We start from the raw sequence: 13,689 nt of genomic DNA on the forward strand, positions 1-13,689 counted from the left end.
ACCCTGTGCCCTCCACCCCTCCCGGAGGAAGCCCTCCAGGGTCCTCCAAGCACATCCAAACCACCAGAGCAGATTCTTCTGTGGGCAGAGCCACCACGGCCAAGTCCTGTCTCCCCACAAGGACATCCTGGGGGCAGCACAAGTCTTGCTCCTCACCTCCAGCACAGAGCCTGGCACAGAGTCAGGGTTCAGTGGCTGTTAACTGATGGAAACTTGAGAATGGGGTGCAGGACAGCCCTGCAGCCTGGGGTGGGGTGCACCTGCTGTGTATGAGGAGAGTTATCTCTGTGGTCAGGCACTGGGGGGGCACTTACATCTCCAACAGCTTAGTATCCAAACCACCCTATGGACAGACCTACGAGTGCCCACTATACAGGTCAGGAGCCCGGGGCTCTGAGTCAGGCTGTCAGGAGGTGTGCAGGGTCCTGCTCCAGGGGGGAGGGACTCGCCCACACAGTAGGTGGAGGTGGAGTTGGGAGGAGCTGCTGAGCTGAGCTTTATATGCTGTGCTGTGGGTATCACCCATGTCGTCCATGGTAGAAGGGGGACAGCCATGTCCATGACCGTTACATCCCTGAGTTCTTTCCCTCAAAAGATCAGGAGGTCCTGCTTTGTTCCTGGAGCTGATCCCGCAAAGGACATAATGGACATGAAGCCTGTCTGGTGGGTGAGGAGGGTGTGGACCAAGCACACAGGTTAATACAGAAAGATACTCATCAGTAAATGCTATGGAGGCAGGATGGGAGGCCCAGAGAAAATCTCTCACAGATGAAAAGACATAAAGGAGGAATAGCACCCTGCCAGACAGGAAGTGGGGGAAGATGCTTCCCAGCAGAAGGAGCAGCACCTCAAAGGCCCTGACCTGGGAAAGGGCTCGACCTGTAGGGAGGCCCTGACCCTGCAGCTGTGGTGATGGGTGGACGGCGCTCCTTTCAGGCCAGGAGCAGAGGCCAGGACTCAGCAGAGGAAAAGGGTCGTGAGTATGGGGGGCAGTGGGCCTTCCAGCAGCTTCAGGGTGGACTGAGCAGAAGAGTGGGTGGGAGGTGAGGCCAGAAAGGCAGGGGGGGACATGTGCTGGAGGGCCCAGGTGCAGGCTTCGGGTCAGGCTCCCAGAGGGCAGACACGGGAGCTATGGAAGGCTGGAGCTAGAGGATGCCAGGCCCTGCTGCTGTGGGGAGCGCTTGGCACTGGGTGCAGCCCAGGCAGTCTGCCCATGAGGGCATCCTCAGCCCCAGGCTGGTCACACGCCCTAGAGGACAGACAGCGATATGTCCCCAGGAACACACGGAAGTGGTGCTGGTGGGTCCATCATGCAGACTCCCACGCAGCACAGAGTAGGGTCGGGCTGTTCCTTCTCTGGAACACCCAGCACAAGGCACGCTTCACGCTCTCATGATTCACTATGGCCCAGATCAGGAAGAGGTCACAGGCCACGTGCCCACGTGTGACACTGGGGACAAGCTGGCACTGCTGCGGGGTCCTGCCAGGACCATGTGTTCTCATGGTGCCCGGGCTCAGCGTGCAGGTCATGGTGCATCTCGTTGGAGCTGAACACATGTGCAAGGGCCCTTTTACTTGACAACACTTTGCTGCCAGGAACCAAGGTCACGTGTCCCAGAACCGCAAGTAGCCTCTTCCGCTGGACCACTGGGCATGACAGAGCCTGACCAGAAAGAACCGCTCCTGTGCTGTAGCCTGTCCCTGCAAGGAAATGCTACCTTCTCTTGAAGTGTGTTAGTCACTCAGTCATGTCTGACTCTTTGTGATCCACAGGATGGTAGCCCACCAGGCTCCCCTGTCCATGGAATTCTCAAGACAAGAATACTGGAGTGAGTAGCCATTCCCTTCTCGAGGGGATCTTCCCTATCCAGGGATTGAACCCCAGTCTCCTGGCTTGCAGGCGGATTCTTTACCATCTGAGCCACCTACTTAAGAACCTGCCTGCCAATGCCAGGGATATAAACGATTTAAGTTAGATCTCTGGTTTGGATAGATACCCTAAAGAGGGTGTGGCAACACACTCCAGTATTCTTGTCTGGAGAGTCCCATGGACAGAGGACTGGAGTCTATAGGGCCCCCAAGAATTGGACTTGACTAAAGCGGTTTAGCAAGCACCCGGTGAAGGACAGAGAGCCTTGAGGCTCTTATAGAAGCTGCCCTAACTCTCTGGGGGTCTTCTGGTCTCCAGATCTGTGAGATAATACATGTCTGCTGTTTAAGACCCTCCATGGGAGGAAAGTGCTGGTCGAGTCAAGTCAGGTGGGTACCAGGGAGGGGATGGGAGAGAGAGGATGGAGACCTGCTTGGAGACCGTGTTCTCCAGATGTGTATGCTGGAGGAGAGGAAAAGGTGGCCAGAAGGGAGAGTGAGTCTCAGGTCTGGCAGTGATATTAAGAGCCACTCAGGCATTTGGGTGTCAGACAGAAGAGCCCACTCCCTTGCTCCTGAGTGAGGGTACAGAGACCCCTAGGCAACACTCTGGCCCCTGCAGGTGCATCACCGCGCCCACCGTCCTCCAGGAAGGAGGCCCTGTGTTGTCATCTCACATGCATTCCCTCAGGGCCCAGCTCCTCTAAGGGCGTCCCATTTTACAGGTGGGCTGCCGAGACCCAGAGAGCTTAGTCTTCTTGCCAAGGTCACTAGCCCTGATCCAGACTTAATTTTGAGTTTCAGGCCTTCTTGCTCCTCCACTAGTTGTTCAACCTGGGGTTCAGTTCAGTTCAGTCGCTCAGTCGTGTCCAACTCTTTGCGACCCCATGAATTGCAGCATGCCAGGCCTCCCCATCCATCACCAACTCCCGGAGTTTACCCAAACACATGTCCATCAAGTCGGTGATGCCATGCAGCCATCTCATCCTCTGTCATCCCCTTCTCCTCCTGCCCCCAATCCCTCCCAGCATCAGAGTGTTTTCCAATGAGTCAACTCTTCGCATGAGGTGGCCAAAGTATTGGGGTTTCAGCTTTAGCATCATTCCTTCCAATGAACACCCAGGACTGATCTCCTTCAGAATGGACTGGTTGGATCTCTTTGTAGTCTAAGGGACTCTCAAGAGTCTTCTCCAACACCAAAGTTCAAAAGCATCAGTTCTTTGGCACTCAGCTTTCACAGTCCAACTCTGACATCCATACATGACCACTGGAAAAACCATAGCCTTGACTAGACAGACCTTTGTTGGCAAAGTAATGTCTCTGCTTTTGAATATACTATCTAGGTTGGTCATAATTTTCCTTCCAAGGAGTAAGAGTCTTTTAATTTCATGGCTGCAATCACCATCTGCACTGATTTTGGAGCCCCCAAAAATGAAGTCTGACAATGTTTCTGCTGGTTCCCCATCTATTTCCCATGAAGTGATGGGACCAGATACCATGATCTTAGTTTTCTGAATATTGAGCTTTAAGCCAACTTTTTCACTCTCCACTTTCACTTTCATCAAGAGGCTTTTGAGTTTCTCTTCACTTTCTGCCATAAGGGTGGTATCATCTGCTTATCTGAGGTTATTGATATTTCTCCCAGCAATCTTGATTCCAGCTTGTGCTTCTTCCAGCCCAGCGTTTCTCATGATGTATTCTGCATAGAAGTTAAATAAGCAGGGTGACAATATACAGCCTTGACGTACTCCTTTTCCTATTTGGAACCAGTCTGTTGTTCCATGTCCAGTTCTAACTGTTGCTTCCTGACCTACATACAGATTTCTCAAGAGGTGGATCAGGTGGTCTGGTATTCCCATCTCTTTCAGAATTTTCCACAGTTTATTGTGATCCACATAGTCAAAGGCTTTGGCATAGTCAATAAAGCAGAAATAGATGTTTTTCTGGAACTCTCTTGCTTTTTCCATGATCCAGCAGATGTTGGCAATTTGATCTCTGGTTCCTCTGCCTTTGCTAAAACTAACTTGAACATCTGGAAGTTCATGGTTCACGTATTGCTGAAGCCTGGCTTGGAGAATTTTGAGCATTACTTTACTAGCGTGTGAGATGAGTGCAATTGTGCAGTAGTTTGAGCATTCTTTGGCACTGCAACCTCAAGTAGTCAGGTCCTATTTGTGAAAGCCCACTTTTCTCCTTAAAAAAGAGATTACAATTGCTATTGCCAGGCTCAGTCTGGGGTTTCATGTGAAGGAGAGTGTATCACGGTGGGCCTCCTGGAGGTGGCAGGCCCCACACTGAGTGTTACGTTTTTCAGGGCAGTGTCAAGGAGCCAGACCAGTGGGTTGGGGGCAGGAATGGGTAAGATGCCCAGTGGGAAATACCACTGGGAGAGGCCTAAGGGAAAGGCATGAGGACTGGTGTGAGGAGAGCCAGGCCCGGCCAGAGGGAAGCTGGCAGTCCCCCCAGGGGAGGTGGTATTTGGGGTTTGTCTAAAGGTGGATGGTCAGGACACCGCAGATGGGAGCAGAGTGCTGCTGGGCAGTGAGCGAGTGCCACCTGCCTGCACTGCTCAGGTGACAGCATCTGTGTGGGTGTCACTCTGGTTTCCTTCCCACTGCATCCACCAAAGGGTGGTGGCCCAGTCAGCTGGCAGGAGGCTGGGCCCTGCAGGCAGGCAGACGTCCTCCAGCCCCTGAGCTGGCCGAGGAGATGGAGCCGCGGGGCTGGCTGCCTCTGCTCCTGCAGTTGGGCCTGATGTGGCCCCCGTGGGCTCAGCCTGAGCCCCAACTAAGGGTCTTCGTGGTTCCCCACAGCCACATGGACGTGGGCTGGCTGCACACCATACAGGTAGGTGGCCCGAGTGACCCCACACACCTCTTGAAGCTGCGGTCCTTTTTCCATCTGGACTCCAGAGTGGGTTCATGTAATGGGTTTGTGCCATAAGGAGTCTCAGCCTGGACGCCATCACTTCTCAGCTATGGACTGGCTGAGGGCTTTCCTGGTGGCTCAGATGGTAAAGAATCTGCCTACAGTGACGGAGACCCAGCTTTGATCCCTGGGTCAGGAAGTTCCCCTGGAGAATGCAATGGCAACCCACACCAGTGTTCTTGCCTGGAGAATTCCATGGACAGAGGAGCCTGGCGGGATACAGTCGATGGGGCCTCAAAGAGTCGGACACGATGAGCAACAAACATGGGCTGCTCTGGGCAGGGGTGAGAATGCGTCCCCGGCTGCAATGGGTGGAAGGTGTCCTCAAATATTCCTGGAGTGAACGAATGAACCAGGGCAGAGGAAAAGAGGTCAGGACTGATTTCCATAAGTTTCTGGGGCAGGTAACTGAAATGATTACCCAGGCCTACACAAGCTCTTTTCTGGGAGGAGGAAGGAAATAAATGAATAGGACCACTCTGTGATCATGGATACAATACTTTCCATGAAACGTTAGTAAGCGAGTCACTCATTTTAAAGGGAGTTGGGCAGCAAGAGGCCCTGAGGCTGAGGGTTGAGTCTGGTCTCAGGTCACTGGGCAGCCTCTGTGGGTGGTTCCACCTGCATGTGGAACTGCTGATGTGTGGGGAAGCATGCTTGTCACCCCCAGTTTAGAGATGGGACACTGAGGCCTGGGGTGGGGTGCTGCCCAAGTCAGCATACATCGCTGCCTTGCCCGCTCACCCCCTGCCCAAGGCTCCTTGCATTCCTTTATCAGCATCTCTGGGAACCACAGTGAGCAGCCTGACCCAGATGGGAGCAGACAGAGCTCCATTCTGGGGACTCCCAGCCTCAGTGTGCAGTGGGAGATAGATCCAGAGAGATGCTCGAGCTGTCAGCTCCTCTCAGCCTCAGCTCTTGACACACACTTCCCCATCATTTCATCCCAAGAAGGCCCATCAGGGTCCCTGGATCTCACTCCCAGGGCCCCGTTGTCGACTGGTCTGTCCTCCAAGGCAGGAGTGGTCAGCACGCCCCTCTGGGCTGGCCCATGGACTTGGCTGGACTGGCACGATCCTCTATCACGTAGAGTGTCTGTCTCCTCATGACTCTCCTCAGGGGAAGGCTCCCATCAAAGGTTGTCTGCCCGGGTCCTTCTCTCAGTGCAGGGGTCACCGTGTGTCCATCACAGAGTGGATACCAGGCTCCCTTGTTTGAGGAGGAGGGGGACCCAACTGCAGGGCCTGGACAGGCTTGTGGGGAGCGCCAGTGGCCCCCGGACACTGTATCTCCCTGGACGTTCCTCGTTGGTCCCTGGTCCATGCCCTCTGGTTTCCCCCACGGGTCTGGAGTGATGGTCTCTCCCCCTCCCCACCCCAGGAGAACATGCAGGCTTATGTCGCCAACGTCTACAACTCCGTGGTGGAGGAACTAACCCTTGAGAAGAAACGCAGGTTCATTGCTGTGGAACAGGAATATTTCCGGCTGTGGTGGGATGGCGTCGCCTCGGACAAGCAGAAAGGCCAGGTAATGCTGCCCTCAGGGGGTCCTCACCAGGAAGATGAGAGCAGATGCCCTCGGGGTCCCAGGGACGACCCTTCAGGAAGCTCCTGGGTTGTGCTCCATGAGGCCAGGGCAGGGCTGCATAAACCAGGAGGCCACAACCCGGCGAGGCTGTGCCCAGGGCCCATTTAGTACAGGTTTGCGGTCAGCCCCATACCCAGGGGACAGGTTCGTGTTTGATCCTGCCTTTCTGGTTTCTCCTGAATAATTGCGGCTCTGGCAGCCCAGCCAGGCACTCAGCTGGTGTGAATGGGGTCACCTCTGACACTGCGCACTCTGGGGTGACCTGTGTCCACACCTTCTGACTTCATTTGTGGATCTGTGTGGCCCTCATGGGCACCAGAGTCCAGGACCAGACAGGGGTGCAGTAGTCCCTGTGGATTAGCCTCCAGGGCTGATTAACTCCGTGTCACAGGGGGTCAGAGGCCCTGCTCCTTGGAGGGGCAGCCTGGGGCCAGGTCCTCCCCCGATCCCCATATGGTCACAGTTGGGGCTGGCTCTGCAGCTGCAGGTCCCACATCTGGAAGCAGGAGTGACCTCCCTCTTCAGAGAGGCTGTGCCCAGAATGTGCCCAGGATGTAAGCACCTAGGGTGCTTGGGGCATGGTCCCCTCCAGGCATCACCTGCCCTCAGAGCAGTCGCTGACGGTGGAAGTCAGAGGCTCAGCCACCTGCTCAAGGCAGAGAGCTCAGATGGTGAAGCCGGTGTCCACCAGATCCACAGAGGGGATGTGACCCTGCAGCCTGTGGAGCCGAGAGAACGAGCCTCCCATCTGATGGGCTCTGCCGCGGGCCAGGTGCTGGGCTTAGGTTTGTACAGGTTACTCTACTGACTCCTCCCCACGGCCTGCACGGTGAGGACCCTTATCCTACTGCACAGAGCTGGTCCAGGTTCAGAGAGGGCAGGCATCTGGCTCAAGGTCACACAGCTTATACCTGACAGATGGATTCTGGGTCAGTATTGTGAATCAGAGCCTTGCTCTCTGGTATCCACTGGGCAGTTTTTCCTTCTTTACACGGACACGCCCAGAGCCAAATCACTTACTCTTACCCTTACTCTCACAGTTAGGTGTGCTGGCTAAGACCTAGACAGGAAATTCAATAATATGTCCCTGGAAACTAGCAATTTTCTGTGATTTGTTTGGGCTGAATCCCAGTTCCTGGATGGGGCCCAACATGAAGCAGGTGCGCATTTGAAACAGTACACAGTAGGTGTCATTCCACATTTCTCAATGAACGATCTGCAAAGACAGTACTTTCAGATCAGATCCAAGCCACAGTCTACCAAGAGCATGGTGTGCTCAGTGGCACGGTCTCTGACTGTATTCATGCTTCCATTCTTCCCTTCTTTCATGGATATACTTTATTGTTTGCACCATGAGGTCTGTGGGTTGTTAGCTCCCTAGTTAAAGTAAAAAGGAAAGTAACTCAGTCATGTCCAACTGCTTCCAATCCCATGGACTGCATCCTGCCAGTCTTCTCTCTACATGGAATTTTCCAATAAGAATATTGGAGTGGATAGCCATTCACTTCTCCAGGGCATCTTCCCAACACAGGGATCAAACCTGAGTCTCCTGCACTGTAGGCAGATTCCCCACCATCTGAGACACCAGGGAAGCCCAAGAAGGGATCAGAGTCACATCCTCAGCACTGAAAGTGCATCCTACACACTGAAGCCCCAGGAAATTTCCTTCATTCCTGTGTTCTAAAATATCTGTTAGACAGACATGTGACAAATGCAATTGGAAGAGCATTCTACAAACGTACCGGCCTGAAACCATAAAAATTATGAAACAGAAATACTCAGAAAGTGTTGGAAATTAGAGGATAAACTCCAGTATTCTTGCTGGAGAATCCCATGGACAGAGGAGCCCAGTGGGGCACAGCCCATGGAGTCGCAAAGAGTTGGACATTACTGAGAAACTAAACGTGAATGCATGCACACGTTATTAATGTGAAATAGCCTGAGTTTTGATCATTATATAGCAGTTGTAATTATCTTTTTCTTTCAAAAATGACCTAAACTATTCAGATAAAGGCATAGAGTTGATAACTTGTACTTTCAAATGGTTTAGAAAAATCATACTGTGTGTAATGACATGGGAGAGTGTTAACAGAAAGAGGTAAAAAATATTAGCAATGAGATAATCTGGAGAAGGATTTGTGGGAGTTTTTTGGTACAGTTCCTGCAAGTTTTCCATAATCTTGGCATCATTCAAAAGCGAAAGCTGTGAACATATGTATCTGTGTATATGCCTGACGAAGCAGAAGCCAGGGACAGGTGCTGTTCTCGGAGCTGGACGCAGTGCTGACCAGGACAGACAGTGTTCTGCTTTTGCAGAATAAATGAGGCTGTAGAGTTTGAAGGAAGGACCATGAGATGTTATAGGCATGTGCCCAGAAACTACAACTGGCTCAGCCTGAAAGGTGTAACCTGGCCTTTTCTCTCTGCCCACTATCCCAAGGTCCGCCAGCTTGTGGCCACAGGTCGCCTGGAATTTGTCCTCGGAGGCCAGGTCATGCATGACGAGGCCGTGACCCACTTTGATGACCAGATCCTCCAGCTCACAGGTTTGATTACCCTTCCCCAGATCAGGGTCCCTGTGGCCTCCTGTGGGGCTGGGACTGGGTGTCTGAGCCCTGGTCCTAGGCTCCATCTTCCCCTCTCAGCAGGAGACTGTGACCAGTCAGCACTGTGACTGCTGGCACCATGTCCATGTCTGTGCCTGAGTGCAGGGGATGAGGGTGTGGATTCTAGACAAGCCAGCCTGGCTGACTCCTGACTCTGCTAACTCCCAACTCTGTGACCCTGGCATGTGATGCAGCCTCATTAGGGCTCGGTTCCCTCCTCTGTGAAAGTGCTCAGTAGTGATGGAAGGTCTACCTCAAAGTGGTGTTATGGAGATTCCTTTCAGTTCAGTTCAGTTGCTCAGTCATGTCCGACTCTTTGTGACCCCATGAACCACAGCACACCAGGCCTCCCTGTCCATCACCAACTCCCGGAGTCCACCCAAACCCATGTCCACTGAGTCGGTGATGCCATCCAACCATCTCATCCTCTGTCATCCCCTTCTCTTCCTGCCCTCAATCCCTCCCAGCATCAGGTTATCGGGATTAAATTGGGATAATTCCAACAGAGCACATAGTGTACAGTGTGTGGGTCCCTAGTAAATGATCAGTAAAGGCCAGATGCCATCTCTGCCATCACCTCACCCACCAGCACCAGCACCATCACCACCACTAACAGCTCAGCACATCATTGTATCACTTCTAACACCAGCACCTTCAACACCATCACCATCACAACCATTCCCACCACCATCACCATCCACACCTGCACCACCTCCAACACCAGTGTCACTGCGACCGTCAGCACCACCATTATCACCACCATCAGCACCACCATCAGCACCACCATCAGCACCACCATCAGCACCACCATTATCACCACCATCAGCACCACCATTATCACCACCATCAGCACCGCCATCATCACCACCATCAGCACCACCATCAGCACCACCATTATCACCACCATCCCCTGCACCACCACTCACATGGCAACTAGTGGGCACATTCCTCTCCATTTAACAAGTGTTCTCTACACATATCACCTCAGTTCAGTTCAGTCGCTCAGTCGTGTCCGACTCTTTGTGACCCCATGAATCGCAGCACGCCAGGCCTCCCTGTCCGTCACCAACTCCCAGAGTTCACTCACACTCACCTCCATCAAGTCAGTGATGCCATCCAGCCACCTCATCCTCTGTCATCCCCTTCTCCTCCTGCCCACAATCCCTCCCAGCATCAGAGTCTTTTCCAATGAGTCAACTCTTCGCATGAGGTGGCCAAAGTACTGGAGTTTCAGCTTTAGCATCATTCCCTCCAAAGAAATCCCAGGGCTGATCTTCAGAATGGACTGGTTGGATCTCCTTGCAATCCAAGGGACTCTCAAGAGTCTTCTCCAACACCACAGTGCAAAAGCATCAGTTCTTCGGTGCTCAGCCTTCTTTACAGTCCAACTCTCACATCCACACATGACCACTGGAAAAACCATAGCCTTGACTAGATGGACCTTTGTTGGCAAAGTAATGTCTCTGCTTTTGAATATGCTATCTAGGTTGGTCATAACATATCACCTCACTCACCAGTAAAGGCAGAGTGTGCAGGGGCATCATGGCTCTCAGGCTCCTTTGCAGAATAGAGTATAGAATAGAGAATACAAGCAGAATATAGAATACAAGAAGGACAAAGAGTCAGTGGATGAGCCAGGATTGACTGCAGTGTGTGCTGAGCTCTACCCATTCTCACTCCACTAAAGAGGCACTGTGTGTAGGACATCACAATGGCATTGGGGTTTCCTTTCCTCCAAATGTGTTCCTTTTTATGGCTGAGTAATATTCCATTGCATATATGTATCACAACTTCTTTATCCATGTCAACAGATATCTAGGCTGCTTCCATATCCTAGCTATTGCAAATCATCCTACAGTGAACATTAGGAGTACAATGTGCCTTTCATTATTAGGGTATAGGAGTGCAAGGGATTTCAGTTTATTACTTTTATATCCTGTAACTTTACTATGAACAGTATGAAAAGGCAAAAGGATGGGATACTGAAAGAGGAACTCCCCAATCACTAGGTGGCCAATATGCTACTGGAGATCAGTGGAGAAACAACTCCAGAAAGAATGAAGGAATAGAGCCAAAGCAAAAACAATACCCAGCTGTGGATGTGACTGGTGATAGAAGCAAGGTCCAATGCCGTAAAGAGCAATATTGCATAGGAACCTGGAATGTCAGGTCCATGAATCAAGGCAAATTTGAAGTGGTCAAACAGGAGGTGGCAAGAGTGAACGTCGACATTCTAGGAATCAGCGAACTAAAATGGACTGAAATGGGTGAATTTAACTCAGATGACCATTACATCTACTACTGCGGGCAGGAATCCCTTAGAAGAAATGGAGAAGCCACCATGGTCAAAAATAGTCTGAAATGCAGTACTTGGATGCAATCTCAAAAATGACAGAATGATCTTTGTTCATTTCCAAGGCAAACCATTCAATATCACAGTAATCCGAGTGTATGCCCCAACCAGTAACGCTGAAGAAGCTGAAGTTGAACGGTTCTATGAAGACCTACAAGACCTTTTAGAACTAACACCCAAAAAAGATGTCCTTTTCATTATAGGGGACTGGAATGCAAAAGTAGGAAGTCAAGAAACACCTGGAGTAACAGGCAAATTTGGCAACACCAAAATCAGATTGATTATATTCTTTGTAGCCAAAGATGGAGAAGCTCTATACAGTCAGCAAAAACAAGATCAGGAGCTGACTGTGGCTCAGATCATGAGCTCCTTATTGCCAAATTCAGACTTAAATTGAAGAAAGTAGGGAAAACCACTAGATCATTCAGGTATGACCTAACTCAAATCCCTTATGATTATACAGTGGAACTGAGAAATAGATTTAAGGGACTAGATCTGATAGACAGAGTGCCTGATGAACTATGGACTGAGGTTCATGACACTATACAGGAGACAGGGATCAAGACCATCCCCATGGAAAAGAAATGCAAAAAAAGCAAAATGGCTGTCTGGGGAGGCCTTACAAATAGCTGTGAAAAGAAGAGAAGTGAAAAGCAAAGGAGAAAAGGAAAGATATAAGTATCTGAATGCAGAGTTCCAAAGAATAGCAAGAAGAGATAAGAAAGCCTTCTTCAGTGATCAATGCAAAGAAATAGAAGAAAACAACAGAATGGGAAAGACTAGAGATCTCTTCAAGAAAATTAGAGATACCAAGGGAACATTTCATGCAAAGATGGGCTCGATAAAGGACAGAAATGGCATGGACCTAACAGAAGCAGAAGATATTAAGCAGAGGTGGCAAGAACACACAGAAGAACTGTACAAAAAAGATCTTCATGACCAAGATAATCACGATGGTGTGATCACTGACCTAGAGCCAGACATCCTGGAATGTGAAGTCAAGTGGGCCTTAGAAAGCATCACTATGAACAAAGCTAGTGGAGGTGATGGAATTCCAGTTGAGCTATTCCAAATCCTAAAAGATGATGCTGTCAAAGTGCTGCACTCAATATGCCAGCAAATTTGGAAAACTCAGCAGTGGCCACAGGACTGGGAAAGGTCAGTTTTCATTCCAATCCCAAAGAAAGGCAATGCCAAAGAATGTTTAAACTACCATACAATTGCACTCATCTCACACGCTAGTAAAGTAATGCTCAAGATTCTCCAAGCCAGGATTCAGCAATACATGAACTGTGAACTTCCAGATGTTCAAGCTGGTTTTAAGGCAGAGGAACCAGAGATCAAATTGCCAACATCCGCTGGATCATGGAAAAAGCAAGAGAGTTCCAGAAAAACATCTATTTCTGCTTTATTGACTATGCCAAAGCCTTTGACTATGTGGATCACAAGAAACTGTGGAAAATTCTGAAAGAGATGGGAATACCAGACCACCTGATGTGCCTCTTGAGAAACCTATATGCAGGTCAGGAAGCAAGAGTTAGAACTGGACATGGAACAACAGACTGGTTCCAAATAGGAAAAATAGTACATCAAGGGTGTATACTGTCACCCTGCTTATTGGGGCTCCAAAATCACTGCAGATGGTGACTGCAGCCATGCAATTAAAAGACACTTACTCCTTGGAAGGAAAGTTATGACCAACCTAGATAGCATATTCAAAAGCAGAGACATTACTTTGCCAACAAAGGTCTGTCTAGTCAAGGCTATGGTTTTTCCAGTGGTCATGTATGGATGTGAGAGTTGGACTGTGAAGAAAGCTGAGCACCAAAGAATTAATGCTTTTGAACTGTGGTGTTGGAGAAGACTCTTGAGAGTCCCTTGGACTGCAAGGAGATCCAACCAGTCCATTCTAAAGGAGATCAGCCCTGGGTGTTTTTTGGAAGGAATGATACTAAAGCTGAAACTCCAGTACTTTGGCCACCTCATGCAAAGAGTTGACTCATTGGAAAAGACTCTGATGCTGGGAGGGATTGTGGGCAGGAGGAGAAGGGGATGACAGAGGATGAGATGGCCGGATGGCATCACTGACTCGATGGACGTGAGTCTGGGTGAACTCTGGGAGTTGATGGACAGGGAGGCCTGGCGTGCTGCGATTCATGGGGTCGCAAAGAGTCAGACACAATTGAACGACTGAACTGAACTGAACTGAGCTTTACTATATTCACTGATTCCCTCTAGTAATTTTCTGGTGGCATCCTTAGAGTTTTCTCTGTATATTATCGTGTTATCAGCAAACTGTGAGAATTTTACTTCTTTTCCTGTCTGGATTCTTTTTTTTTTCTTCTT

General features: G+C 50.4%; 1 pseudogene; it reads left to right on the plus strand.

The window, feature by feature from the left end:
• Positions 1 to 4,578: 4,578 nt before the first annotated feature.
• Positions 4,579 to 13,689, plus strand: part of LOC113894749 — a 52,771-nt pseudogene continuing 43,660 nt past the window's right edge.

This window comes from Bos indicus x Bos taurus, chromosome 6 (genome assembly GCF_003369695.1).
Source record: "Bos indicus x Bos taurus breed Angus x Brahman F1 hybrid chromosome 6, Bos_hybrid_MaternalHap_v2.0, whole genome shotgun sequence".
NCBI classification, from domain to species: Eukaryota; Metazoa; Chordata; class Mammalia; order Artiodactyla; family Bovidae; genus Bos; species Bos indicus x Bos taurus.